Source organism: Cryptomeria japonica, chromosome 9, assembly GCF_030272615.1.
Source record: "Cryptomeria japonica chromosome 9, Sugi_1.0, whole genome shotgun sequence".
In the NCBI taxonomy this organism is placed as follows: domain Eukaryota; kingdom Viridiplantae; phylum Streptophyta; class Pinopsida; order Cupressales; family Cupressaceae; genus Cryptomeria; species Cryptomeria japonica.
In genome coordinates, this window is record NC_081413.1 from 659546992 (window position 1) to 659573114 (window position 26123).

A 26123-nucleotide genomic window follows, 5' to 3' on the forward strand; every position below is an offset into this window, starting at 1 on the left:
GACTAATAGGAGTCATGAAAGTTTTGGATGTTCAAAAGCAATAACAAGTGTTTTGAGTAAAAATAAATCATTGTCTAGTAAGATATTTACATATTGTAAACTGTTGGCATTTTGATGATGTTGTGATTGTCATTGATGGACACACACTTGTTTTATGATCACTTCCCTATGTATGAGTTATGCTAAACTAGTAATTGTTCCAACCAGTATTATGAATTATAGTCTTTAGACTATTGGTGTTTTGCAGAAGATGTTTGCCAGTCACAAAGCAGTATGAAGACCCAAAGCGGTATGAAGACCTCAAGCGGTTTGAGGATCCCAAAGTGGTACAAAGGAACAAAGCGGTTGTTAACATTTTCCCAGTCTTCATTTTGACAAACCGGTAATTAGTAAAATGTATGAACCGGTAATTGGTAATGAACCGGTATTACTCTGTGATGAGTTGCCAACCGGTATTTTCTGTGATGAGTTATCATCCACCGACACTTTGGCGGTGATTTTGTGTCATGTTACCAAATGTGTCTAAATGCACTGAACCTAGGAACTTGCAATGTAATCCTATTGGAATGACATGAAATCAGATTCCTTTATAAGGACATCATGTCTAGGGTTTTACGGGTTCATAGGGTTTTAGCAGTGCATGAGGTTTTTGTATGTGCGATCATAGAAGAGAAGATGAGGTCTGTGTAAAGAAACAGAGTATGGAGATACTGAAGACTGAAGTAATGCTAAATGTGCATTAACAATGAGATATCAAGGATCTAACCAAGCATACTGTGCTAGTATCTAGATCACTCACTTGTTGATTACTCACATCTTTGACAAGTCTGAAACCCTTAACCAGGTAGGCCTGGCAAAGCCTTTGTAAATCATCTAACAAGGTGGTTCACAACTGTGAATCTGAAATCTTCTCACAAGGTAGTCTTTAATAGGACTTATCTCCTAACAGAGATCTAGATTCCTAACAGGATCTGTTATGGTGAAAAACATTGTATGACCTTAACCGGTCTAGTTACTATTCTACAGATAGTTACTTGTGAGTTTTAGCTTCACTGTGGTTTTTCCCATTTGGGTTTCCACATCAAAATCTCTTGTGTTATAGTGATTGTTCTTTTGTGGGTGAATGCATTATTTGCTATTTAGTTTGCATGTGTGCTAACCGGTTTGTTTGCTAAATTGTTTTACCGGTTTACTACTAGACTAGTCAGCTACCTCCAACATATTTGTACATGTGATGAAGTCTAGAAACATTTAAGACCTCCATAAAAAAAGAGGCACTTGTAATCAAACTAGAATGAATGAAAAATATGGATTGATGAATAAAAATTTGTCTTTCTTTTATTCTATTATATTTTTCTTCTTCATGTGTTTTTGTTTACACTTCTATCCCATTTCTAACATTATGAACATTATATGTAAAAATAATGATTTAATGTTTATGATAGACATTAAATTTTATAAAATCGAGATACTTGAATAACCATTGTTTTAATTAATTGAAATATATGAAATTCAATATTATTAGAGGTAAACTATTTTGAATGATGAAGAGACATGTTATTGAAAATTCCCAAATCATACTTAATATTTATTCTATAGATAAAATTTCTAATTAATTTTTTACTTTAAAAAGTCATTTTGTTAACTTAATTATTATTATGAAGAATTGATTTATTTTAATTTAGAAATATTTATTTTTAGTTTAAATGAATTTTGACTAATATATATTTGAATTTATATACCACCTATATTATAAAATACTTTTCTACTAATTATTTAAATTTTTAAGGCTCTCAATAAAATATATATTTTTACATCTTGCAATTGTTCAAAATACTTATATATAACCTTTATCATTTATAAATTCTACTTTGATGTGCACCTTGAAATTTAATATATAAGTTATCCCATGTTTGAAAAATATTATTTTTCATGTTAATGATTATTTTTACTTTATCATGGATTTATTTATTAGATCATAGGCATGTCAAATCTAGGTAGAATATAATGGTGAAAAATATATAAATATATTAGATCAAAAGATTGTGAGATACTTCGGAGCTTGTCCTGGCTGTCATTTATTTGTTTGTCAATATTAAAGGTGAATTTAGGTGAAATCAGACAAGATTTATACAATTTATCTTCTTCTGACAACATGTTTGAAATGTTCTATAGTCTATCAATGTCACCCTATCATCTTCAATCATTTTAAAGAATGTTTGTTCTCCCACTTCCTTAAATCTGTCCAAAACTTTATGTGTAGTCGTTTTCTCCAAAGAGTCAAAATTGTTGTTTACATTGTTAATCAATTGAATCAATTTACCAAAGGGGGTATTATTCAAATCTAGTTGTACATTTTTAGCCACCTTCTGTGAAATGTCAATGGACATCAAAATTAACTTTTTATCTTCAATTTCAGATTTCACCTAGTCTTGGTTGGCATGAGCTTGGACTGTAGCAACAAGCATAAGCTTCTCTAAAAGAGATAACTTGCCAAGATCAATTGACCCATCAAGATTGATCTGGGGTGAAATCCCTATTACCAGAGGAGTGGTAATTGCCGAATCGGCTATACCTTTGCCTCTATTCACCTTAGCTATCTCAGCTTCTCCTAACCTAGCATCCTTTTCTGGAATCTCAGGGGCTATAGTGTTGTCAAGCACTGGAGAATTGTCACCAATCTCAACATCAATTGTGGTATTACCTTGGTCTTTTGGTTGATCCTCATGCTAAGTTTCAACCTTTTGACTTCTGGAATCACCTTGTTTGTCATTCGACTGAGATGATTTAAAGGCATCTTTATACAGGGTTATTCTGAATGAGCTTATTCTAAACTTCCTCTCTCTTTTCTCACCTCCTCACCATTACCAACTATTATCCTATTTATTCTATTTTAACTTCTGAATTCCTTTTTATTGGCTTCTTCAATCAATCTGTTAACTTCATCATGAGTTATACATGTATATCTATTAATAAGTTCTCTCTCCTTCATCTCTCTATCCATTTTACTTGCATTCATCCTTCTAGAATCTATAATACTATATAGATCATTCGGAGTGGACTTCTCTAAATCAATCAATGTCTTATTAAATTTGTATAAATACAATACTACAGCTTACTCTACCTTTCTTTGATCACCATCATCAAAACTGTCAAGATTTGTATGAAGATTCTTCAATTTTCCATCCACTGATATCTCATCTATCAACTAGTCAACTGGCAGTGGAGGAATTATTCTATACTTACCTTCTATATTTCCAGATTCAAGGTCCTTGTCCAATTGACTTTTGACCTATCTACTTCTTTGGGGTCTTCTTGAGTGAGCAGGATTTGACTTGATCTTTTTGGTGGGCTAAGCTCCATTGGATTGGGGATTTCTAACTTGTTTGACAAACTCATCTCTTTTCTTGTCTCTTCCTACCTCTTTCTTAGATTCCATGTTTTATTCCACCAAAGATAAAACAACATAAGTTCTTGTAGGTTTTTATTTTTGTTTCGGCACACATTTTCTGGATGGGGTAGGCTTTGCAGGTTGTACCATTGAACAAGGAATAAAATTAGTTGCTTCCTTTTGATAATATTTCTATCTGGCCTCCTCCATGTCCTCCTTGATGAATCTCATCTAAGAAGCTACTTCATCTTCCATCTTTGATACCTTTCTCTTTCAAGCAAGAGTAGTGAATTGTTGGTGCAAACAAATGTCATTTTATTTAAATATCAGAAATATCCCTTTTGTTGTTCACCAAAAGTGATAACCCAAGTATACCTGCAAATCTATCTATGAGATAGCCAATCTCAATCAATGAAACACCTCAGGGCTTGGACAACATGACAAGGATATGAATCCTGCTACTCTTCAGGCTCTGCAAAACCTAGGCAGGTATACCTTTGATGCATTTAATCAGACCTATTACACACAAGACTACATCAATCAAAAGCAGATGGATCTCAAAAGGTTCAAAAACTCAGAGATAACTACAGATGGGCTAGATCCATACTTGCAACTCAACATTTTGAATCATGAGATGGAGGGACACTTCCACATAACATAAAATATAAAAGATATTCTGATTTTGGATTTTTAAACGGTGTTCTGACAACCTTTCAATATTACAAGAGACCAGTGCCTTATCCAAGCCACAGAGTCATGCATAAAACTGGATGAGAAATCTCAGATGCAAGTTCTTTTCAACATTAAATTTTCATGTATCAATGCCTTACATTAATACAATACTCTTCTCTATCACAAAACCATACTTATATGTATATATCCAATATGCATTCAAAATCATTAATGCTGGGTTTTAGGATTTAAATCCTTCCTTGAAGAATACCCAAAAGACAACATTACACTCTTAGATGAATCTAAAAGAGACAACTCAAATTATCCTTGATAATATGAAATTATATGAATATGAGTACATTTTGGAGACAATTTCATGGAAACTCACACATGCCTTGCATATGCGTGAACCTACAAACTGAAACTAAACCTAGAGTAAAGACATCACTGAAAACATAGACGAACACACTGTCATTTGCATTGATAAAAGGATGCCATCACTAGAACCTGCAATTTCGGATTTCTCCCTTGGAGCAAATCTCTCAAAAATTGGAACCCTTACAACTGAGAAGAATGGGGAATAAGAAGAGGAGGGAAGAAAATCAAATCTACAATTGAAAATATCAAATATCTCCTCTCTAACTAAATTTTGTTCCCGTGGAAACTGCTTCCAAAACATCCCACATTTGTCAAAATTAACTTCATAATCAGATTCTTCATTCCGGGAGCTTTCCGAAAATATATAACACTTTATACCTTGGCCAAAAATTGAGTCCTGGGCGAATTAATTCCCCAATGTGCACCATCATTTAAATTTTTCATTTATTAATATAGTCTAAACTATATAATAAACAATTTTAATTTTAATTCTTTGCCTCTGATGTGCTCTTACGCCTTGGCACGTGGTGGCCTCTGATTGGCTAATGGGGTCCACTAGGTGCCACCTGGGACGACACCTGATCACTGCCACATCATCTGCTATGTCACTACCACTTGGCCACCACGTGTACACCACCTCAGCACCACGTCATTGCCACCTCACTAGGACCCACCTACTGGACATCTAACTGTACCTGCCACTTGGCTTTCACAACTTCACGGGGTCTAACTCGCGTGCATCTTCCTTTTGATAAATAGCGTGCACCGTTGATGCATCTCGAACTTGCTCACTCGTTAAGTCGGCCTTCCTCTGCAAAATTTTGCCTATCTGCCTCGAGAAGCATGCCTACGTGGGGTCCACCTAGTCCCCGCTCAGTCAACTCCTCCATCACCTCGGGATCCATGCTCGCGTGTGGGCCCACCTTGGGTGCCATCAAGCACCATCCGTCAAAAGCCTTTAAGGCTTTGACATTATAGTATGGTGGAGCCTTATACTTAAATACCAAAAAGTTACACTTCCTAGCCAATGTGGGATAAAACGTTTTGCCTGTAGCTACATTTTTGAAGCTTCTCTGAGACTTTAATGGAATTTTTTGGTGAAAGCTAACACCTCCTCCATCCATATTCAAACTCATGGTGGGGAGGGCTTTTGGAAAGGGGTGTTGAAATGGTCTTACCCCCTCCACTTGCATTTATTTGAAAATATTTATAAATGCCTTCACATTTTGCCATGGCTGGGAACGTTGGAATTACACATGTTCTTGCACTTGCTTGAGGTTTTTATTGTTGCTGCTAGAAGGAGGCCATGTGAGAAAGGAGGATGGATGCCATAGCATTTGCTGACGTTTTGCTTGGTGGAGAAAAAAAAAACTCTTTATAACCCCCCCTAAACATGCCACGTGAGGATTTGAAAAATGTTTTTTGGCCATCCATGTAGAGGGAGGGGGAGTGTTGTTGTTTTTATTTTGGAACATTATCCATGGCCCCTTATTCACTACACAATCTGCCATGCTGCACTCACCTTTATATTGACCAAGGATTTAACATGGGGGATGAAGTGGCTCTACAGCCAGCCAACTGCAATTGTTTTTAAAAAACTTCTAACCCCTCACAACACCACGTCTAGCCAGCAGTACCACATGAGGGAGGAAAACATTACTATGTTTTCAATTTGCATTTGTTTGAATGTTATTTGCTGCTGCAAACTACATCTTGCCCGAAGACTTCGTCAGAATTACCTTCACCACACCACATTCCAAAGGGGGAAAAGTGACATTCAGATTTTGTATAAAGTTTTAAACACTTTCTCCACTCTTGCAAACAAATTAGTGTTTGCATTAGCTTGGGAAAAAGGAGGCCCCAGACCATGCTACAACAGAGAGCTACTGGTTTTACACTTGCCAATTGAATTTGGCTGAAGATTTAATGCTGAAGGTTTTAACTTGCACTCCCCAGCCATTGTTGAAATCTTTTGAGGGCTGCCAACACGTGGGAGAAGGAAGGAGCATCTTCACCTATCAATGGTATTGTTGGAGTTTTAATTCCCTTCTCCAAAAACTGCACATAAGACTGCCATTTCATTTTGCTAAAAAGCTTTTAAGCTTCCTGTTGAACTGCCACATTGGGCGAAGAGGCCAGTTCTGAATTGTCAACATACACTTGTTTGAAGTTTTAAAACTTCCAAAACTCTGCAAATCTCTTCTTTTCAACAATATAAATACCATTCCTTCATATTTAAATCATATAAACATATGATTGCAAAAATAACAATTTAACTTTGCCTGAAAAGATGCATGAAGCGGTAAGCCAGGTCAGGCCCCAAAGTAGGTTCGACTTAAAAAAATTTTGTTTTCATGCAACTGACCTTTGGAATGCTTTGGGGAGCTTACCCATACCTCTGGAAATGATCGGCATCGTTTTCAGATCATCAGACTGAAATTTACAACTTTCAGGCAATTACGCCACAATTTTCGCATTTAATCGCGAAGACGTAATTTTCAAACCTGTCAAAACCTATTTTTGGAGCTCGCCATCTGACAGGCATGTACTCTGGTATACAAGGATGACTTCTACCAAACGGTTTCTCAAGAAGAGTCCCGAGCGAAGAGATATTAATTTTTGAAAATGCCCAACTGGCTTTGTCGACACTGCGGACCTGATGAAGTCAATGTCCTGGCAACACATGACGCCTTTCTCAAAAATATCAAACGACCTCTGTAGGCCCTCAAATTTGAAACATAGGTACCTTAAAGTACATATTAAATCTTTCAATTCTCAGTTCAATCACCAGACTGACAGGATACAAATGGCGCACTCACCAAAACGGCTACATTAACTGATATAACACTGGAGTGCGGATAACTGAATTTGATGGTAAAATGAGCTCTTTTGAAAACCGATCAAACGGATTGATAAAGGCTTGAAATTTGAAACGTAGCTCATCATTTATACCAACATTATCCTGGAACAAACATTATGGCATGACACTTAATGAGGCAACTTTTACACTTATGCCAAACAGGGCTCCGACTAGCTGTCGAAACAAGGACTTGCCAAAACACACAAACTACAAACGGATTCGGCTTTGAAAACTGAGCAAATGGATTCATGAAGACTTGAAATTTTGTAGGGTAACTCACTTTTATGCATATAATTGAATCCATTTTTAATTTCTCCATGAAAATCAACAGGGAAAAAGATGTAATCGCTCAAAGAAGGGTACTCAATAAAATCTGCATTTGTGCCTAAAATGCACTTCCAACTCACCCCTCAAAATGGGTACCTCATAAACTTATCCAAATTGAATTCTGAAAGTTGCACATAACTGAATAGGCCAAATTAAAGGTGTACATGAATCCCGAGCCTTACCCCTTGAAAATCAACTGGCTCCACTTTACCCCCTCGCAAACTAGGCCTTTCAAACTGACTTATTTGAAGATGCTCGGAGATGAAAAGAAAAAATCTGAAATAGGCCTACAAACTTTGACTCAATTTTAATCAGTCCCAACAGTAGCTCTGACTAGGGATGGTTGATTGCGAGATCAACACAAGAATCCCGATATCTTTGGTTAAGCAGACCACCAAAAAATGGATCATTCTTCCCTCAATTCTTCTCTTCTCATTTCAAAAACAAGGCTTCCTTATTCTACCCAAACAGTAGGGCACTTTATTGAAAACCACACAACTGAAGCAAAGCAACTATACAATAGATACAAACATGCTTAAAACTGAATATATTCTGCTCAAACAATTCTAGAATTTACCTCTGTCAAAAATCTGATTTTCATCACTTGATACCATGATCCAAACAAAGGCACCTTCTAGTAACAACTGAGCATCATTCTTATAATCCACCTCTTTTGTCCCATTACTGAAATAACTAGTGTGCATACCTTTGGTCTAATTTTGAACTTTGTGATCACACATCATTCCAACACAAGTAAAATTATGAGACAAATCACCATAAGGGCTTTCCCACAAGCTGACATACCTTTCAATGTCCCACTCAACTCTATCATTTGCAAGGACATCATCATGCTGAACTTGAAAAGTAAAACACTCATTTTCAACATTGCAGTTCCTATCAGCACATGCCTTATTACCATTAAAATTAATAGAAGAAGGGACACTACTAACCAACTGATGCAAACAAGAAACATGAACATTACCATCCGGATGTGATACTTCAATACGCTGATCACACCTCATACTATCCTTGCTTATCAAACTGAAAACCTTTGCATTCTCAACATCCCATTCATGGAAAAGAATGCATACCTCCGGCTGAAGAAAATCCTCGGCTAACTCTTTCTCTTTCAGGCTTACATCCACCTGAAACACTTTCATTTGTGGTTTGAAAAAGTCATAACATAACCCATGCCTCTTACCTTCATCATGAAATAATTTTTTACAACCCATGCTATTGCTGTTCAGAGTTTCATCATTATTATGGACTGGTTCATCATCTATAACATTTGGCTGATCAGTTATCTCTTCATACAAAGGGTTAGAAACAAAATGAAGAATCCCCTCATGAACATTATGACACTGAAGTCGTTGGTCTGTATCTATATCAGCAATGAATAGAACATTAGCAAAATTGCTAAAGACACCATCCATTCGATCATCATAATCGTCTTCATCAGACAAAGAAGAAATTGAAACGTGGCTGGAACAATCATCAGTTTTCCATGTTTCACATCCATCAGATTTCATCCTATTACTATCATTCTGAAAATCAAGATAGTCATACTTATCTTGCCACGACTGATCTTCTTCACCAATTGAACACTCGTCATCAGCCAAAGAATGAACATGAACATCACTGCCATTTACTTCATCAGATGAGTTTTCAGCATGTTCACTAAAATTTTCTGTCATAAAACCATCCGTTAGATCAACATGTTGTTCATCAAGTGTACAAGCATTCAATTCGCAGTCCTTTTCTGAAGAATCCTCTTCACCATATTGCAGAAGGTCTTCATTAACAGCTCGAAGGCTCTCCAATATCTGAACTTTCTTATCCACAACTTTAAGAGCTTTCTTAAGTTCTGCAATCTTCTGGACTTGCATTGCACCTTTTTGTTCCATGTGAGATTCCGTAGACTTTTGTCCATCCATGTGTGCTATATCTTCATTGCAATTATGCATACCATCACAATTTGTTGAATTCACTTTGTGCATGACTTTCAAAATAGAAAGATCATCATCATGATTACAAGAAGTGAAATTTGAAGTGAAATCTTAAAATAGATTTACTTCATCCTCAAAACAATTAAGATTATCAATATCTAAATGAGGATCAACTATTGTTTGCACTAAACAATTTTGATTTTCATCATATGGCACATTTTCACTTGCACAAACAACAACACTTAGTAATCCCTCTATATTTGGTATTTCAACATCAAATACATTAGCAGCATGTAAAGATTGATGGTCATCACCATCATTATTTTCACCAATATTATCCTAGAGAGTGCATGATTCACTTGGTAGTTGGCAGCCACATAATCAGCATAACCGACATACAAATCAAATGGTACATATCCCTTGTATATATCTACCTCTGTATCAACATTTTCACAACACTTCCCACTGATCATTCCATCACTACTGCGAGAGACAACCAACATTAACAACAAAGGTTCTTGACTCTCATTTAAATTTGAAACACATGCATCAACAAAACCATTTGGAACTGGAAAGCTTGATGCACCTAGACACGGAATGGTTTGTTCAACTTCATATGGTATTCCACCATTGAAGGTGCTTTGGTATGAAACAACAACAGACATGAATCTCTTCGAGATTCCAAACTTCAAGTTATTTTCCATATCCCTAGCTGTGTTAAAGGCTTCATACAAGGTTTTGGGTTCTTTGTTTCTCAATAAGAAACCCATCTTCTCATCAAATGCATTCATATAAACATCCAAACATACTTTATCATCAAGTTTATACTTTCTGGAAATTTTGGACAAATCTTGTGAAAATCTGATATTAAATGTTGGTACCAATTCATCTTCCCTGATTTGTATATAGGTGAATTCTTTCAGCAAGTCGGAATCACTCACCTTCTCATCAAATTGATCCATGAAATCTGAAACTAATTCTTCCCATGAAGTAATAGAATTAACTGGCAAAAAAGAGAACCAATCTCTTGCATCTTCTTTCAATGACTGAATAAACAACTTCATGCATACATCTTCTTGGCAAATTTTGAATTCTCCTATCAAATCCAAAAATCTTTTAACATGTTGACATGCTGATTCTAATTTCTTCCCACTGAATATGGGCAAATACTTTCTAATTTCTATGGGTATGGGATTTGGGTAACCCAGAATATCTCTGAAATTTAGAGCAGCATAATAGTTCGTGATGAAACTTCTCCTATTATACGGTTGTGACACTTCACCAGGCATGGCTCTATGTGGAAATACACAAGGTTGAAAATCTTTACTATTCGTTTTCCTTCTTACTCCCACAAAATGATTATACAATCTTGGATAAAGAATGAAACACTTCAAGCACAAATCCTTATACTGAAACTATTCATAACATTGCTTGACACATAAATTTTCCAAATTTGCATACTATAACAGAAGAACATACACTCTAGACATTTCAGCAGAATAAATATGCAAATGGACTTTGAGATCCTCTCCTTCCCTCTAGACTAGTGTTGTTCACTAAATGGGAAAACTACATTATACATTTTAACTTTCAGAAGAGATGTCTTGCATTTAAGTCATCTGAAAATACCTGGATATTTGTAGCTGTAAAACTTGTAGATCGGAAGATTTACTTCACCTTTGGCACGGTCTTTTATCACAGAGTCGCCACCTCTTGCATAGAGGATATTTTGAACATTAGAACACCATTCAACACACATTCAAATTCTTTATTGTCTCCTTCAATCTCACTGCAACCAATTCACTCTTCCAGGCTATTACTGCACTTTTCTTCTCAAGCTTTTATGATGAAAGCACTTATGTGTGAATCTGCTAATTAAACCATCTGCACCTTAATATGATTCATAAGATTATCTACTAATCTTGTGAAAGTCTTGGAATACAAACTTCCTTCAAGCACCAGTACAGAGACTAGAGTCACCACCCAATAAGAAATTGGGGAAAAATTTGCATACAGCTGCAAGGACTTGCTCACAACTAAGCAATATAACTTTTATTTGTTACTCCTTCATACAATATATGACATGTAAAACATATCATGTTATAGATCCAGAACAAGAACTATTATCTTCATCATAAAACCACTTTCAACTCTATGCATATGCAATGGACTGACTGATTGGATGAAATTAAGCAATTTCTATTCAGCTTCCCCAGCAGAGTCACCATTTTTGTTGTGGTGACTCGGATGGGATAATCTCAACCTTATATGAATCAAATCTTTCTTAACAAGAGGCTCTTGACAGTTCATTTCTTCCCCAGCAGAGTCACCATTTTTGTTGTTCACCAAAAGTGATAACCAAAGTATACCTGCAAATCTATCTATGAGATAGCCAATCTCAATCAATGAAACACCTTAGGGCTTGGACAACATGACAAGGATATGAATCCTTCTACTCTTAAGGCTCTACAAAACCTAGGCAGGTATATCTTTGATGCATTTAATCAGACCTATTACACACAAGACTACATCAATCAAAAGTAGATGGATCTCAAAAGGTTCAAAAACTAAGAGATAACTACAGATGGGCTAGATCCACACTTGCAACTCAACATTTTGAATCATGAGATGGAGGGATACTGCCACATAACATAAAATATAAAAGATATTCTGATTTTGGATTTTTAAATGGTGTTCTGACAACCTTTCAATATTACAAGAGACCAGTGCCTTATCCAGGCCACAGAGTCATGGATAAAACTGGATGAGAAATCTCAGATGCAAGTTCTTTTCAACATTAAATTTTCATGTATCAATGCCTTACATTAATACAATCCTCTGCTCTATCACAAAACCATACTTATATGTATATATCCAATATGCATTCAAAATCATTAATGTTGGGTTCTAGGATTTAAATCCTTCCTTGAAGAATACCCAAAAGACAACATTACACTCTTAGACGAATCTAAAAGAGACAACTCAAATTATCCTTGATAATATGAAATTATATGAATCTGAGTACATTTTGGAGACAATTTCATGGAAACTCACACATGCCTTGCATATGCGTGAACCTGCAAACTGAAACTAAACCTACAGTAAAGGCATCACTGAAAACATAGACGAACACACTGTCATTTGCATTGATAAAAGGATGCCATCACTAGAACTTGCAATTTCGGATTTCTCCCTTTGAGCAAATCTCTCAAAAATTGGAACCCTTAAAACTGAGAAGAATGGGGAATAAGAAGAGGAGGGAAGAAAATCAAATCTGCAACTGAAAATATCAAATATCTCCTCTCGAACTGAATTTTGTTCCCATGGAAACTGCTTCCAAAATATCCCACATTTGTCAAAATTAACTTCATAATTAGATTCTTCATTCTGAGAACTTTCCGAAAATATATAACACTTTATACCTTGGCAAAAAATTGAGTCCTGGGCGAATTAATTCCCCAATGTGCACCATCATTTAAATTTTTCATTTATTAATATAGTCTAAACTATATAATAAACAATTTTAATTTTAATTTTTTTGCCTATGATGTGCTCTGACGCCTTGCCACGTGGCGGCCTCCGATTGGTTGATGGGGTCCACTGGGTGCCACCTGGGATGACTACTCATCATTGCCACATCATCTGCTATGTCACTGCCACTTGGCCGCCACGTGTACACCACCTCAACGCCACATCATTGCCACCACACTGGGACCCACCTGTTGGACATTTGACTGTACCCGCCACCTAGCTTTCGCAACTTCACAGGGTGTAACTCGCATGCATCTTCCTTTCACGAAATAGCGCGCACCGTTGATCCATCTCAAACTTGCTCACTCGTTAAGCCGACCTTCCTCTGCAAAATTTTGCCTGTCTACCTCAAGAAGCGTGCCTACGTGGGGTCCACCTGGACGCCGCTCAGTCATCTCCTCCATCACCTCGGGATCCATGCTCTCATGTGGGCCCACCTTGGGTGCCATCAAGCACCATCCGTCAAAAGCCTTTAAGGCTTTAACATTATAGTATGGTGGAGCCTTATACTTAAATACCAAAAAATTACACTTCCCAGCCAATGTGGGTTAAAACGTTTTGCCTGTAGCTGTGTTTTTGAAGCTTCTCTGAGACTTTAATGGCATTTTTTGGTGAAAGCTAACACCTCCTCCATCCATATTCAAACTCATGGCGGGGAGGGCTTCTGGAAAGGGGCGTTGAACTGGTCCTACCCCCTCCACTTGCATTTATTTGAAAATATTTATAAATGCCTTCACATTTTGCCATGGCTGGGAATGTTGGAATTACACATGTTCTTGCACTTGCTTGAGTTTTTTATTGTTGCTGCTAGAAGGAGGCCACATGAGAAAGGAGGATGGTTGCCATAGCATTTGCTGAGGTTTTGCTTGCTAGAGAAAAAAAAACATGCCACGTGAGGATTTGAAAAATGTTTTTTGGCCATCCACGCACAGGGAGGGGGAGTGTTGCTGTATTTATTTTGGAATATTATCCATGGCCCCTTATTCACTACACAATCTGTCATGCTGCACTCACCTTTATATTGACCAAGGATTTAACATGGGGGATGAAGTGGCTCTACAGCCAGCCAACTGCAATTGTTTTTAAAAAACTTCTACTCCCTCACAACACCATGTCTTGCCAGCAGTACCACGTGAGGGAGGAAAACATTACTATGTTTTCAATTTGCATTTGTTTGAGTGTTATTTGCTGCTGCAAACTACATCTTGCCTGAAGACTTCGTGAGAATTACCTTCACCACACCACATTCCAAAGGGGGAAAAGTGACATTCAGATTTTGTATAAAGTTTTAAACAATTTCTCCACTCTTGCAAAGAAATTAGTGTTTGCATTAGCTTGGGAAAAAGGAGGCCCTAGACCATGCTACAACAGAGAGCTACTGGTTTTACACTTGCCAATTGAATTTGGCTAAAGATTTAATGCTGAAGGTTTTAACTTGCACTCCACAGCCATTGTTGAAATCTTTTGAGGGCTGCCAACACGTGGGAGAAGGAAGGAGCATCTTCACCTATCAATGGTATTGTTGGAGTTTTAATTCCCTTCTCCAAACACTGCACATAAGACTGCCATTTCATTTTTCTAAAAAGCTTTTAAGCTTCCTGTTGAACTACCACATTGGGCGAAGAGGCCGGTTCTGAATTGTCAACATACACTTGTTTGAAGTTTTAAAACTTCCCAAACTCTGCAAATCTCTTCTTTTCAACAATATAAATACCATTCCTTCATATTTAAATCATATAAACATATGATTGCAAAAATAACAATTTAACTTTGCCTGAAAAGATGCATGAAGCGGTAAGCCAGGTCAGGCCCCAAAGTAGGTTCGACTTAAAAAAATTTCGTTTTCATGCAACTGACCTTCGGAATGCTTTGGGGAGCTTACCCATACCTTTGGAAATGATTGGCATCGTTTTCAGATCATCAAACCATTTGGAAATTTTGTTTTCAATTTGCATTTGTTTGAGTGTTATTTGCTGCAACAAACTCCATCTTGCCTGAAGACTTCGTGAGAATTACCTTCATCACACCACATTCCAAAGGGGGAAAAGTGACATTCAGATTTTGTATAAAGTTTTAAACACTTTCTCCACTCTTGCAAAGAAATTAGTATTTGCATTAGCTTGGGAAAAAGGAGGCCCCAGACCATGCTACAATAGAGAGCTACTGGTTTTACACTTGCCAATTGAATTTGGCTGAAGATTTAATGCTGAAGGTTTTAAATTGCACTCCCCAGCCATTGTTGAAATCTTTTGAGGGCTGCCAACACGTGGGAGAAGGAAGGAGGATCTTCACCTATCAATGGTATTGTTGGAGTTTTAATTCCCTTCCCCAAACACTGCACATAAGACTGCCATTTCATTTTGCTAAAAAGCTTTTAAGCTTCCTGTTGAACTGCCACATTGGGGGAAGAGGCTGGTTCTGAATTGTCAACATACACTTGTTTGAAGTTTTAAAACTTCCCAAACTCTGCAAATCTCTTCTTTTCAACAATATAAATACCATTCCTTCATATTTAAATCATATAAACATATGATTGCAAAAATAACAATTTAACTTTGCCTGAAAAGATGCATGAAGCGGCAAGCCAGGTCAGGCCCCAATGTAGGTTCGACTTAAAAAATTTTTGTTTTCATGCAACTGACCTTCAGAATGCTTCGAGAACCTTACCCATACCTTTGGAAATGATCAGCATCCTTTTTAGATCATCAGACTGAAATTTACAACTTTCAGGCAATTACGCCACAATTTTCGCATTTAATCGCGAAGACGTAATTTTCAAACCTGTCAAAACACCTTTTTGGAGCTTGCCATCTAACAGGTGTGTACTCTGATATACAAGGATGAATTCTACGAAAAATTTTCACAAGACAAGTCCCGAGCGAAGAGATATTAATTTTTGAAAATGCCCAACTGGCTTTGTTGACACTGCGGACCTAATGAAGTCAATGTCCTGGCAACACATGACGCCTTTCTCAAAAATAGCAAATGACCTCTGTAGGCCCTCAAATTTGAAACATAGGTACCTTAAAGTACATATTCAATCATTGAATTCTCAGTTCGATCACCAGACTAACAGGATGCAAACAGCACGCTCACCAAAACGGCTACATTAACTGATATAACACGAGTGCGGATAACTGAATTTGATGGTAAAATGAGCTCTTTTGAAAACTGATCAAACGGATTGATAAAGGCTTGAAATTTGAAACGTAGCTCATCATTTATACCAAATTAGCCTAGAACAAACATTATGGCATGACACTTACTAAGGCAACTTTTACACTTGTGCAAAATAGGGCTCTGACTAGCTGTTGAAACAAGGACTTGTCAAAACACACAAATTGCAAACGGATTCGGCTTTGAAAACTGAGCAAATGGATTCGTGAAGACTTGAAATTTTGTAGGGTAACTCACTTTTATGCATATAATTGAATCCATTTTGAATTTCTCCATGATGATCAACAGGGCAAAAGATGTAATCACTCAAAGAAGGGTACTCAATAAAATCTGCATTTGTGCCTAAAATGCACTTCCAACTCACCCCTCAAAATGGGTACCTCATAAACTTATCCAAATTGAATTCTGAAAGTTGCACATCATTGAATAGGCCAAATGAAAGGTGTAGGACATGAATCCTGAGCCTTACCCCTTGAAAATCAACTGGCTCCACTTTACCCCCTCGGAAACTAGGCCATTCAAACTGACTTATTTGAAGATGCTTGGAGATGAAAAGCAAAAATCTGAAATAGGCCTACAAACTTTGACTCAATTTTAATCAGTCCCAACACTTTCCTTCGGATCCATGGGTTGACTTAGAAGATGTCAACTTCATATCCCATGGGCATGATCTCGACAATTTGGGGCTCCACTGCTTACATCAAGCATTGATCCTTATCTACCATGAAGAAAATGGTTTGCTCATACTTTTCAACCACCTGCCTAGGAATCCTTTCCCTATTCTTCATTGAGGCTTGGAAGATTTGGAAGTGTCCGTAAAGAGAATATATTCTCATAGTACCATCACCAATTCACCATAGACCTTCCTTGACCTACATGGCCACTGGTGTATCATAGGCCCAATGGACCTTTCCATGTATACTAGGTATCTCTTGAAAGAAGAATTGTGCCAAGCAAATAAGGAGTGTACCATATTTAAAAGTATGCTTTTTGTCCTCCTTTATCTTCTTCAGATTGCTCAATAATTTATTAGAAGTGTCATGGATAGGTCATACATGGAAAGAGAGGGGGAGAGAGAGAGAGGGAAAGGGGGAGATAGAGGGAGAGATAGAGATAGAGGGCAAAATGAAGAAGGGGACTTAGAGAGAAAGAGAATGGGATGGAGACATCTAAGAGAGGGGGAGAGAGAGAGAGAGAGAGAGAAAGAGAGAGAGAGAGAGAGAGAGAGAGAGAGAGAGACTTAAGAGGTAGATGGAGGGGAGGTGAGAGAGAGAGAGAAAGAAAGATAGAGTGAGAGATAGAGAGAGTTTTAATGAGAGGAAGGGATGGAAGGAGAGTATAAGATACTAGAGAGAGAAGTACAAGGAGATGGAGAGAGTGAAAAAGAAAGGTAATAAGAAAGGGAGAGAGGGAGAGAATGAGAGCGATAAAGATACACCTCAAAGAAGGGGAGAGTGAGATAGAGAGAGATAAAGAATGTGTGAGAGAGAGAGAGAGTTGATAAAAGAGGAGAGGGAGAGCTGATAAAAGAGGAGAGAGAGATAGATAGATAAAGGTTGATAGCTAGACACTTGATAGAGGGGGGAGAGACTTGAGAGAAAGATAAATAGAGTGAGAGGGGGAGAGAGAAAGTGAGTTAGAGGGAATAAAATAATTGATAGAGGAAGAGAAAGGGAGGGAGAGGAAGAGGGAGAGAATGGGAGAGAGAGAGACACCAAAGAGATGAGGAGAGAGTGAGAGATAGATATATTTTAGAGAGGGAGAGAAAGCGAGAGATAGACAAAAGAGAGAAAGTGGGTGAGGGAGATGAGAAAGAGAGGGAGAGATACCTAAGAGAGGGAAGAAAGTAGAGAGGGAGAGGCCTAAGAGACAAAAAGGTAGGGATTAAGGAAGAGAGAGGGAGAATCTAGGGAAGAGATGAGAGAGATAATACTTATACGAGCATGTTGATTACTGAAATTTGACTAAGTTTGAAATTTATAACAATACTCAACAAACTAAAATCTTGATTATAAATCTTAGAGATCTGGAACCACTCTCAAACATCCTGACAATAATTAAGAAAGATAAAAGACAAAGAGAAATGCTACTAATATTGAAAAGTTATATTTTATGTATATATCCTGCCAAAAAACCTAGTGAAATGCTAAATGAAGTGCATACAAGTCCATATTACTAATTTAGATTTTATTGATAGACAAACACGTATGTGATTTACAAACTAAAACTGCGTACGTGGTTTTCATTTCTAAATTGAGTACATGATTAGTATACTTTAAACCCCTTACATGGTTTATCTTTGGTTAGGCTCGGCAAAATGAGCCTAAACACCTATACGGGGTTTTTTAAATTTGAAATACCCCATGTGTGGTTTGTGGTTTTTCATGTTTTTTTGGGGTGTGTCAACTTTTTTGCACACCATCTTGGTGCACACACCCAAGATTGATGTTAAAAATGATTGAAAACAACTATCTTGACATCGCTTAGGGTTAAAATGATGTCCAACCAAATTAAAAGTTGATCATGATCATGAAATGATTTATTTTTGTTCCAAATTCGAAAGTTTTCTTAAGAGGTTTATGACATAATTTTTTATTTTCTACTCTCTCATCTATTTTCTATAGATCTGCAAATGATCTAACCATAGAAATGCATGACCTCTCATTTTTTCAGTGTATATCTAACATTTTGATATTCTTTAGTATTGTCATACTCAAAATACTTCTCCATTTAAGAGAGCCAATCTAGGGACATAATTCAAAAATGATGTCAAGAAGACCTAATTCAAATTTGAGAAAATAGGATCAAATAGGAAAAGAATGCGAAAGAATTACACAATGTTAACTATGATAAAGATTAAATGTGTAACATAGAGGAAGTGTCAGTAAGTGTAAAACTTAATAATAGAAAGTGTGTACATCTTAAAGTATGACACCACAAGCATTATCCAATTTTAAATGTCTATAACATGCATTGACATCACATCACATATAATCTCATCTTTATAATTTCTAATTTTAAAACTTATCAAATTGTGCTCATTTATTAAAAGATGGCACTTCTTTTGGAACCAAGAAACTTAATATAGACTAGGGTTCTTGTATCTCTATAATTTTAACTTATATACAATTTCTTTAGACATAATATTATTAGTTCTACTATTGTCTATAATAGATCTGTAATATTTCCCATTCATTTTACACCTTTTTCTAAATAAATTTCTTGCTAGCTTTCATTTTGTTTTCTCTACAAACTCTTCATAGAAAATAAGATTCTCCATCCCTAGTGTCCTCTCCACTCATCTGCTGATTAACACTTTCTTCATTAGCTTGTTCTAGGTGAATGATACTCCCCTATGTCTCCAATGTCTTCTCCACACCTTTTCTTATTGACACTTTCTTCATTGGCTTATTGCCTCTATAATTTTAGGGTCGTTGCCTCTGGGTCCTCTACTTCTATGGCCACATTCTCTTAGGCCATATTAATTCACCATATGTTGTTGTGGGTCTTCTTCTTTTCGCTCATCAACAATTACATGTCATCTTCAATTTATTGTTCGTTAAACAGATGTGTTTTTCTTTTATAACATTCTCTCTTGTTAAAACTGAAATAATGGGGCGTCATTTCATATGGAATCCTTTCTTTTCTACCATGTCATCCCCAATTTATTGCTGGTTAAATAAATGTGTTTTCTTTTGATAACATTCTGTCTTTTTTAAACTGAAATAATGGGGCCTCATTTCATATAGAATCCTTTCTTTTATGCCAGGTCATCCCCAATTTAATGGTTGTTAAATAAATGTGTTTTTTATGATAACATTCTATCTTTTTAAAACTAAAATAATGGGGCTTCACTTCTGTTAATGTTGGATGTCCTACCTCATTAATTAAAAAATTAGTTTTATAAATCTTATTTATTATATTTTTCAATTTATTAAGATAACTAGTGTTATTTTTATTATAAGCCTTCGACAATATATTAAATCTAATAATTCTACAATCTTAATTCTATTTTAAGATTAACAAATCTATTTTTAGGTAACATAAAATGAATATCATTATATTTGATTGTAACATTTCTTCAAATTATTTAAATTATTAAATATTTAATTAAATTTAATTTTATAATACTTAAATCTCAAAACTAATAAACTATTTTATAATAAACCAAAATAACTTAAAAAATGATGAACTAAGCATGTACAATTTAAAATTTTTTAAAATGAAAATATAATAAATAACAAAAATTACTTAATGTAAAGTATAATGCTAGGTCCTTGGAGGGGCCTTCCTAAAAAATAGAGGCTAGAGTTGGAGAAGGAGGTGCTGAGATTTTAATTTTAAAACTGGTGGTCCCATGAATTTTGTAGTAGTTCAGCTCAAAAGTTTAAACTCCCAAAAGAAGTTGTTAAACTCTAAAATTTAAGGAAACCACTGATCTCATGAATGTAATATTTTTGTATGTGCATAATAAAAACAAGTAAAAAATGAACAAGTAAAAATAATTTATTTCCCTCCAAAACTATTTTTTTAATAGAAATTAAGTTAATAGAAGATTTTGTATGTGCATAATAAAAACAAGTAAAAATACTTTATTTCCATCTAAAACTATTTTTCAATAAAAAATAAATTTAGATGTTTAACAAGTAGGATGCGTCTATTTTTATTAAAGATCTCAAATAATCTCATAGCACAATTTTTATTTATTCATAAAACCACGTCTTCTTTAAAATAGAGCTTAAACCCCTCTCATTCAAATCATTCCATGATATCTTCTCACTCTCTTATTCTCTAAATAAATCCAGATAAAATACTAGGAATACTACGAATACCTCCTATAGAAGAAAGAAGAATGATTGGCTACAATAGTAATGTTTATGGTGATGTGCAGCTAGAGTAACACAGAAAGCTATTATCAGGTTCCTGACAACACTTTTGGGTAGGGGTGATAAGGCATTATGAACAAACTAACATGGTGTCTTTACTATATCTTGTACAACTGCCACATGGTTTAAACTGACCATACCCATTAGATATTTCTAAGCAAATTTATGATAAAGTAAAATGGTATGAATATATCTCTCCCATCACCATAATTGGTGAAAGAAAAATAAGAAGAATAAGAATGCAAGCATACAATAAACAGCCCATGACAACTTCTTTGCCTGCCATTTGTTTTGAAATTACAAAATTATATGCAATGATAATATAGACAAGTATTTATCTATTAAAGTGTGAATTATTTAGGGAAGTTTCTACATTTTCTCTCAACACATTGGAAACTTTCTTGTTTGACATTCAATTGTTTAGCGATTGAAATGCATTCAATTGGTAAGGTTGTCAAATATTCTAGCAGATGTTTCTATTGTTTCTATTGTTGTAAAATAGTATTGAATCCTAATTTTAGATATACAAATTATGAACATGCATCAGTTTCGTACTTTTTTCATTGTTTTTCTAGGTTGTGTTTAAATAATTATTTGTTTTGCAAGTGTCGAGTGAGCAAGCTCTTCCAAATTTGGCATTGCGTGTAATACCCCACCAAGAACCCCGAAGGAAAAACCCACAACAAGGGTGAAACAACTTTTTTTTTATAAAGTATAAACATATCAAGTGCATTAAACACCACAAAGAACAAAACAACACAAGCAGACATACACCATAATTCCTTAACAGTTACCAACGAAGAATTAACCAAAAGATAAATTCCACAACTATGATTAATCCAATAATCCATCATAAAACAATGAACATAAGAAGCCATATGCAATAACAGATACACCACTGAAAGATTGGAAGGATAAAACATAGATTCTCTTCAATAGGATTTACACATATCATAAAGGAAACTAATAAATAAAATCCCAAACTAGGATTGCATTGCTCTTCCAATACATGGCTCTCAATATACATATAAAGTTACAACTTAACCAAATACAAGGTTACATAAGATCATGATACAATGACTACATAGGTCTCCAAAGAATAATAATCTCCAACATGAGATAGAGCATGAGTCATGAACAAAAGGAACACCAGCGAAGCCAATCCCCGCATGAAGATATAAACAAGAAAATCTGATGGGAAGTGGCACTACCACCCAACCATGTGATCCTAAATGGGAAATCACCCTACCGTGCTAGGAGATAGTAGAGGACCCTTAAGCAAGCAAAAAATATGACATGACCAACAAAACAATACGACTCCATGACAGCAAAATACGACTCCACAATAATCCAGGTGACTCAACATCACACATACACAAGTGAATCGACATCACACACACAAGTGAATTGACATCACACAACCAAGTTAACCTAAAGAGAGAGTATCATCACATAGCTTATGATGGTTACCATGGTCGGTCTCCATAGGTCCCGACACACTATCCTAGTAACCTTTCTCGAACCTCCCACTCCAACTAAGTCTCATGCGGACCCTACCAGCCTTTCATGAAGATAAGGTGGTCGGTTTGCCATTCCAGGCCTTCTCACTAAATTATGAACCTTGTACAAGTACTCACCTATGCGTGAGGTACAATATCTTATTTAATGTTTATGAACTACCCACTAATCGATTAATTAGATTATCACTTGTTATCTGATCTTTTATGGGTCATCCTGCGAACCTCTTTGGGTGTAGCCCCCACTCGAAAGCCACTTTCTCAAAGGACACTTAAAAAACATGGTCATTCCACGAGGACCCTATGGCGAAGTAGACAGCCATAATACCACTATCCAAAAATAAGTGGTCAAAACAAGGACATACTGATCCTTGGTTAACCATAAGGCAAAGATACTACATGGTTAAGACAAGGAAGTCATCATATATCACTTGGTCAAAGATACCAAATATGCCACCGCACAGACCAGAAATAACACAATATAACTCTTTGCAAGGAAAGATAATTTCACGAAATCCACACTCAGACAATCTTTGAGAAAATCAGCATCGTAAGCACTTGCAACTTCAATGAATGAAAATTAAATAAAACACTCTTTTACAACATTCACATCTATTCAATTTCCAAAATAATATTCCATCAAGAATGAAATCCACATTAAATATTCAACCGAATAAAACATGATTTCCTAATAGTCATTTTAATCCATTTCCAGAATATATCCAAATTAACCAATTTGAATTACTAATTCATGCCTTGATTTCCATAGATAAATTTATTAAACCACATAATAAAAAACACTTTAAAATCACTATTTTATTTATAATATAAACAACTTTTTAAAAATATTTCATTTATAAAATTTAAGTTCATAGCGCATAAAAATTTGTACCACGAAAGGTACAAGGTCACGCACAGACCAAGGGCAACCCGTGGTAATGCCGCTATCGAGGCAGTAGACACTATCTGTCAGTAGTGCTGCTACCGCCGATAGCATCCTCTACCAACCAGTAGCACTGCTACCAACCGATAGCAATTCTATCGACTATTAGTGTTGCTACCATCTGTTAGTAATACTACCGATCGGTAGTACTGTTACCTGCGGGTAGCAAACACTACTAACCCACATGGTGGGACTAGCTTACCCTGGGGTAAGGTAAGGTCCACATTACAAATAAAATACATGCCTTCATAGCATATAAAACCACTTTTACGTGAACACTATTCATCTCTGGTTGATTTCACGAGCACACTCACACACAATGCCAAATTCAAATTTCAAAGGGATATTTACCAATAAGGTAAATGTTAAATTAAAATCACACCAAAACCCAATAAATAAAGATTTAGGCAACAATAGCAGTGAAGAGGGTAAAAGACTTGTGAGGTGGTTTAGGTAGCAAATATGCAAATCAAACATATAATCATATGAAATCCAAAGACATAATTTAAAATGCTCAAAACAAGAATGAAATGCATATACCTCACAACCAATACCTTCTCCTTCGGATGGAGCTTGATGAAGTGAAGACACCTTTGGATGATGCTCCACTTGATATTCTCCTCTTGCTTGCTTGATGTGGATGGCTCTCCAATGTTGTGCATAATATGAAATGGATTTTAGGAGGATGTTATGAATAAAATGGTTAAGTGTGGATGAGATATGATTTGGACATGATAAGGTTGCTAAGATGATTTCCTAGGCTCAAAATGGCAGCATAAGATTATTGAATTTGGAAATGAAAAATGAAGAGATGACATCCTCAATTTATAGGAAGAGGAGAGGAAAAATGGATGGCTAGGATGGATTCAAGATGAAGGGCTAGGATTGCTTGTGAGATCCCACAAGGCCCAAGAGAGGGTGTGGAGACTAAGAGATATGCCTTAAAGGCATTTCTTGTCTCCACACTCCTCAAGGTACATTGGAAAGACTTCCCAAGGTACCTTGAGAAGAGCAAAGTGCATTGGGAAGACTTCCCAATGTGCCTTGAGAGGAGCAAGGGATGTGACATTCCTTGAAGAATGGGGAGGAGGAATTTAAAATTCTCCAAAAAGGGATAATCATGGGGATTGGAGGAATAAGAAGGAATTGAAAATTCTTTGGGAGAGGAGATGCCTAGAGGATTGTGAGATTTTGAAAATCTCACATTCAACTAGGAAAAGAGCATTAAAAGCTAGTGGTTGGATGGAAGGGACAAGGAGCTGACTTGGTGGCTAATAATGATGATTAGCCATTAGTAACTCATTAGGAGGGGGATTAGAGGAAATGTTCGGTGGGATTAGGATTTGATGGAGGATTTGACTAGGAGAGAGAATGAGTGGAGGGAATAAAAAATTAGAAGAATAAGGTTAAATGAGTTTAAGGAATTTCTAGAGGACTTTATTAGGTTAATGATGAATTAAGAAGATGATTTGTAGGAATCATGTAGGTTAAATAATTAATTGAAATTAATTAGCCAAGAGGAAGATTTGTGAGAATTTAACCTTTTAGAAGAATAAAGAAAGAGATTGATTTATTAAATAAATCAGTCACATACTATAGTGACAATATTAATTATATTTAATTAATATTGAGGAGAATTTGAATTAACATAATTAATTAATTAATCATGCGAGGAGTTAAAAGTAATTAAAAATAATTACTTTTAGGTGTCTACAAGCAGAATTTAATAGATAAGAGAAGGGTTAAGATAAATTTCCTCACTTCCATACACAGGAAGAATTTCTTGCATCAAGCAAAAGGAAATAACCATTTTTTGTCGGCATAAACCCCAAATCTAGGGACATTGGATACTATAAAGACACAACAATCTAAATCTAATTCATTCTATTCTAAATAGAAGAGGTAAATCAAGAAGTTTATTTTCATGAACAAATAACAAACAACAAATAGAGAAATGAACCATTTCTTTCCTATAAGAAAACATAAGATATGAGTTTCACAAAATCAACAATAATAAACACTCTTTCTTCCATTCCAATCATTCCACAAGAATCTACAAGAAGATTTGCATTTTTTTTTCAACACATAGGAAGCAACTGAAAAATTCAAATTTAAATTTCAAGCAAGAAGAGATTATCCAACCTTGAAGCAAACTAGCAACCAAAATGATGGAAGAATCCCAATCCTTGCAAACCAAATCCAATTCCAGCTCCTCTTTCAGAATGGTTTTCCAAATTTGTCTTTCAAAATTTCTACTTCGTCATTCCCGTGAACTTTCAGTAATAAATGGGAAAAAAATTTCAACCTAAACTTTCTAGTTTAAAAGTCTTTCTCCACCAGTCAAATTAAAATATTTAAAAAGTAAAAAGCCATCAAATTTACTCATTTTTCAAAAAACAATAAAAATGCAAAAGTCAAATGGAAAGGTAAAAAGAAAATATTTTATTTATATTTTCTAGTTTCCATAATACTTTCTTTCAACATAAGCATTTATC